The following is a 5878-nucleotide window of genomic DNA, read 5'->3' on the forward strand; positions in this document are numbered from 1 at the left end:
ATTTTCTTTATCCATTCATCTGTTACCAGACACCTAGACTGATCCCATGACTTGGCAATTGGATTGTACTGCAATAAACATAGGTGTGCGTGTGTCTCTAAAGTATGCTGACTTTAATTCTTTTGATTACTCTTTAAATATTTATTCAACGTGTACACAGAGCAAAGGCTGAGTGTGAGAGCAAGGTACAGAAGGAGAACAGAATTCACAGCCTTAATCTATCTTGCTGGGGTCCTGACAAATACAACCCATGCCACAAATGTGCACACTTCATTTAGCAAAACAAAAGCTTGCTGTTCGTTTTCTATGAGAACCTAGTACAGACTCCACTCTCCCACAAACTATAAAATAGCTTATTTCTTTCTTGCCAATCATTTATTACACTCCCAGTAATGTTGGAGCACAGGTCAACTGCCAAGTTTAGCCTGCATCTACCTTAATGCTGAGAATGGGGAAAAGACCTTGAGGGAACACATGGGTTGGTACACATGGGTTGCTACAGGAGAAATCAGACTCTCCTTCTTTGACTGGGTCTAGAAAGAACAGGACCCAAGATACCTGAACCAAAAGAAATGAGGTAGGAATAACAAGCCCCTTCTGCACCTCAGGTACAGAGTGACTTCTCCCGGGCTCAGGGGGTTAGGAGGGCAAAGAGGAGGCACCGTCTTGAAGGCTGAGTAGGTGTGAACCAGGATAAGATGCTGCAAGGCATTTTAGACTGAGGGGATGGCATGAATAAACCCCGGAAGCAAGAGAGGTCTGCCTTGTACAGCTTAGTGCAGTCAAAAGCTCAACTGTCCCAAGAGGTGAAGGTGGAAATGGGAGTGAAGAGGAAGGCAGAGGACAGACCATGGAGGACACCTAGGTGGGTAAAGGTCTATCCAGTTGCAATGGGAACCACAGAAAACTTTAAGCAGAAAAAGTAAATAAATTAATTAAAGTTAAATAACAATCTCAGACCCAAAGTAAGGCTCCCAGAGTGCTGGCAGTAATGGCAGTGGGGGACAATTTGGGACCCTCCTTCCGACAAATAGTCAAATTCTGTGGTTTCTGATATCTCTGAGCCACTTCAACCTTGGGTGAGAAATAACAGAAAATAATACCCAAACCCTGATGGTCATTGTGGAAAAAAAAAAAGAAAGAAACCCATCACCTCCTGCTGTAAGCTCCCTGAAGGTGATACATCCTGCAGAGTTGAAATGTCCTGGCAGGATGTTGAGCTGGATCTCTCTGGCTTACATATCATCCACACTCCTTTCCCTTGAATTCGTGCATTTTTCCTGTATTTGTCTAACATCAGAACCAAGGTGGAGTGAATATATGCGCCTTCTTCATTACAAAGACTTGGATGGATTCATTCTCTTAGGGTAGAGAATAAAATTTCTCTCCAAGAATAAAGTAGCCAGTGTGCATTAGCTTATCCCATGAATTTCCTCCTGGTGACGGTGGGCAGGTAGCCAAATTCACTAGCATATAAGTTTAAAAACTCATCCCTAAATCAAAACAATTTTATGCTGCGATCGGGTGCCCAAAGAGTACAGTCAAGCCTCAAGGAAGAATTTTTCTCTCCTCTATTCCCTCTGGATTTTCCTCTTAAAGATTTGACTTTTTCCCTTGTGTAAATGAATATCATACATGTAACATTAAAGATTTTGACTGACATTTCCTACCCTTGCAGATTTTCAGTACAAAATGTTCAGTCTGAGGACAGTGTAACCAGATCCTGGGGACATAAATAAAACACTCTTAAATTTTTCATGAGATGCATTGTGTCCTTCATTTCCTTTTAGTTAACATAGGAACTTCTTATTACTTGAGTTATAATTATCAGACAATGACCTCATCTATAAAAAATGGAGGTTTTAAAAAGTTTTTGAGTAGTGAGCTGTAATATTTCAGTAGAAAGGTGTAAATTCATGCCAAATAGAAAGCGCTGAGCTATTTCTTTTGCACAAGGTAGTCTGGGCCAAAGCAAACATAAAACCAGCAGGTGAAAAGTTAAGCAAGTTTCAAAGAGTAGCCAAAGCCAGCTGTGCTTGTATAAGGAAATCACTGGTACATGTATACTTAGGGATAATCATATTAATTGATTTCCCCCCATGATGGAGGGCCTGGGAGCTCCTAATTTCCTAAATATAGTTGTGTAAAGCAGCACACATCAGAGAATCAGTTTTTGAAAAATTATACTTCATCTGGATAACCTGAGCAAGACCTGTCACCATTCTATACTCAAATCACCTTGCCCTCCCAAAAGATACTGTGATGGATAGAGCAAGTGGTGCTATAGCAAAGCAGAAACCTAAAGTCAACCCTGGGCTAGGTCTATTTTGTGCACAGAAATGCATGTCAAAGTGACTTTGCATGAAAGTATTTTTTTAAGTTTATAAAGACTGTTATTAAGCTTTGGTGACTGCAGTCCTATTTCTCACCCATTTCTCAGCAAGCTCTGAGAACATGGCAGATAGACTTACCTAGAAGGAAGCAGAGTTCAATCCAACTCCATTTCAACAAGTGTTTGTTTTTCACAGAGACGTACATGGCTGCATATTTGAGTTTGTGGAAACTTAAGAATTGTACCTCACGTGATTTTTGCCCTCCCTCCCAAGGCTCAGTCTAAGTGGGGAAAAGGGGACATATACAAATATTTTACCTAATGACCAAGGGGTCGGCACCCATAGAACAATTATTTAAGACACAAACAGATGAAGGTGTTTGTCTTGGCTCCCTCTTTAACACTGGGTCACCCCAACTTCACAAGCCATGGGGAGAAAACAAAGGTGGAAAACATTTACAGGACCATGGTTTAACATAATACTCCTTACCCACTTGCCATCTGCCAAAGTGGGCAAGGTCACAGGAAGCAAAAAATGAAGAAGGATTTGGGAGTCCATTGATACTTTAAAATATACAATGTTATGATGGTGCAAAGCCCCCACCCACATCAATACAAATGTTTTAAGTGAATAGAATCATAATATAAATTATAGATAACTTTTGAGTAATACATAGTCGGGTTCAAGTTTGTCTTCAGTCACTTTCTATCTACATTATATTGGTCAAGACACCGAAACTCACCGACCTCATTTTTCTCATCTGTAAATGGAGAGGATAAAAATGCTAGTACCTCACAAGATCAAAGGACTAATTAAAGGAGAGCTTACATCTGTAGCCTAAATGTCCCAATTTTCCAGCCACAGATTTTTTTATAGTAAAGGTGGGAGGAAATTGCCACTCACTCCAGACTCCTCCTGCTGGCAATTCTATTTGTTGTCTTGCCTCCTCTGTCCACCCAACTCCACCTCAAACAAGAAGCCATCTTTCCCTTTCATTTCTGGGAATGCCATCAGCCCAAAGACCTCTGCACAACAGGTCTGTCCTATGTTACTGAAGATCCTGGGAATGTGGTGGGTAAGAAGTCAGAAGAGGAAACATACCTACTTTGGCCGCTTCTTACCCCATGAGCCTGGTCTATGCACCTCCAGGCACCCTCTCCCCAAATCACTACCCTCTCTCCTCCCTCTTTGCTCTTAGTAGGGAAGAGCCCCTCCCAGAGCACCAGTAGCAGCCTGTTGGGTATTACAAATTTTGATTGTCTAACCAGAAAAAAAAATGAAAATGATCTGAGCAGAAAAACAACAGAAGCAAGATGTTTGATATTTTCCTCCTCATTCTCCCACAGCAGAGAGATGCCTGAGTGATGGCCTGTTCCCCAGGAAACCTCTCATCTGTATCTTTCCAGCTAAGATTTTTTTCCTCCATCTCTGCACCACTTCTTGTCCCCAGGACTCCAAAACTTCGTTCCTCTTGTTCAATCAGAAGGCAGTTCCCAAATTTCTGTCCCTTTATTTCTCGGAGTAATTACTTTGCCTTCTGTTCTAATTAACTAAGAAGGTCTCATATTTCACAGTCCTAAAACCCATCAAGATATTTCCCTAAACACACAAGTTCCGACATTGACACTTATCTTTGTTTATTTTCTTTACAATTATTTTATGGGGCTTCCAAGGAGAGTAGAGATAAATATGTGTGTTGTGTCTTAAATGCGCCTTATTTAACCCAAAAGCCTGAAGCCTCGTTTTTCTAGGTCCCTTGTATATTAGCAGAAATCTAAAATAGCATTTGCTGACTTCTTAGAAATCCAAAGGGCTTTTAAGTTCCTAGCATATTTGATGTTAGGACTGCCTCCTGTGACAGAAAAGAATCTTTTTCCTATGCACGGATAATAGACGTCTGCCTGGCAGACTCTCCTCTTATCAGCTCAACTGTAGAGACCGCTGCTTATACCCTTGCAGTGGGACTTGGGGGTGATCTTCACTTTTGAGGCTATGATTACTGCTTCCTGAAATCAGAATCAGGCAGGGGCATCCTTTGGACCCATCCTCCCTGGGAGGAACTTCTGGTCTGTTCTCAGAGAAGACCAAGCTGGAGCCTATCAACAGTGATTTAAGGCCCTCCCATGGCACCAACCAAAATGTGAGACCCTGAGTGAGTTACTTGCCCTCTGTAGGCCTCAGTTTCCCTGCCTGCAAAATGGAACTCTATTGATCTCACAAGGATTTTGTGAGGAGTGAATGGGATCTCATATGTGCCTTTCCCGTAGATGTTCAATGAATAGTGAGCTAGACACACTTCATTCAAGTTCATTAGAACCCACAGTGGCCTTGTGTGCCCCTCTACGGAAGTGAATCCACTCTATTGTATCCCTTCCTACTGAGATGGAAAGGATTGAAAGTGATGGTCTTCTTGCCCTGTTTTTAAAAGTTAATGATATAGCCTTCAAGTTTGTGTCATCGACCTTACAGTAGGTTGGAACAGTACTTCTCAGACTTTAATGCTCATACTAGTCACACAAAGATCTTGTTGAAATGGACACTCTGACTCAGTTGGCAGAGCATGTTGCTACAGAGCTGCAGGTTATGGGTGTGGACAGCTGTTAGCATGGCCCAGTGGTACAGCTTCAGGCTGAGCCCATACTTTGTCTCCTCCATGTGCTCCATCTTTAGAATGGATCCAAGTGAGAAGCTGAGGGATGCTAATGGAGAGTTTGGGAGACAGAAGTAAAGAAGGGGGAGGCAGGATAACATGGTGGAAAGAGTACCATGGAGCATGGTTAAAAGATAGACTTGGAATAAAGGCCTTGTCTGCAACAGTCTTATTATGGGAAAAACTTCTTAGCTTTTGCACCTCCTGGTGAGAGATTAATGGTTTCTATCATCATGATATTCATTGACATGTTCCAGATGCTGCAACATCTATTTTGTACTGATCACATTCAAGTACTCATGTCTTTTTCTCTCAAAGAAGCACCCATCTCCTCAGGTTATAGCTCAGGGGTAGAGTGCTTGCTTAGCATGTGTGAGGCACAGAGTTCACCACATATAAATAAATAAAAAATAAAAGTCCATCAACAACTAAAAAAAAAGAATTTCAGAAAAGAGGTACTCACCCCCAAATGACTTTATAACCTGTTCTTTCTGCACCAGGCTTTTGCCATAGACCCCTCAACTGACCCAAAATATTCCTAAAAGGTAAATCCAAATTGCTTGCTCCACATTACCCCCTCTCAGCTCAAAGCAGCCAGGCTGGCCATCATGTTCTTCTAACAGCTGTTAGAGTTGTGTTCTCAGATGGGGGATTGAAGCCAGAGGACAGAAAGGACAGTCAGAATAAATAATAAATAATTGGGTCTGACGAGGAAGTGGGGGCTGGTTTGCAAGAAAATCAAATGCCAATATTTCTAGAGCCCTTCCCTCTTCTCTACCAACCTGTTGCCAAGGTAACCTACCCCCAGAGAATTGTTGCTCCTGCAGCAGAGAGTTGTGTGATTTGTTAATTGATGCCTCCTGGGCTGCTCCCTTCCCACCTGGGATCATTCCAC

This window comes from Ictidomys tridecemlineatus, chromosome 2, assembly GCF_052094955.1.
Source record: "Ictidomys tridecemlineatus isolate mIctTri1 chromosome 2, mIctTri1.hap1, whole genome shotgun sequence".
Lineage (NCBI taxonomy): Eukaryota > Metazoa > Chordata > Mammalia > Rodentia > Sciuridae > Ictidomys > Ictidomys tridecemlineatus.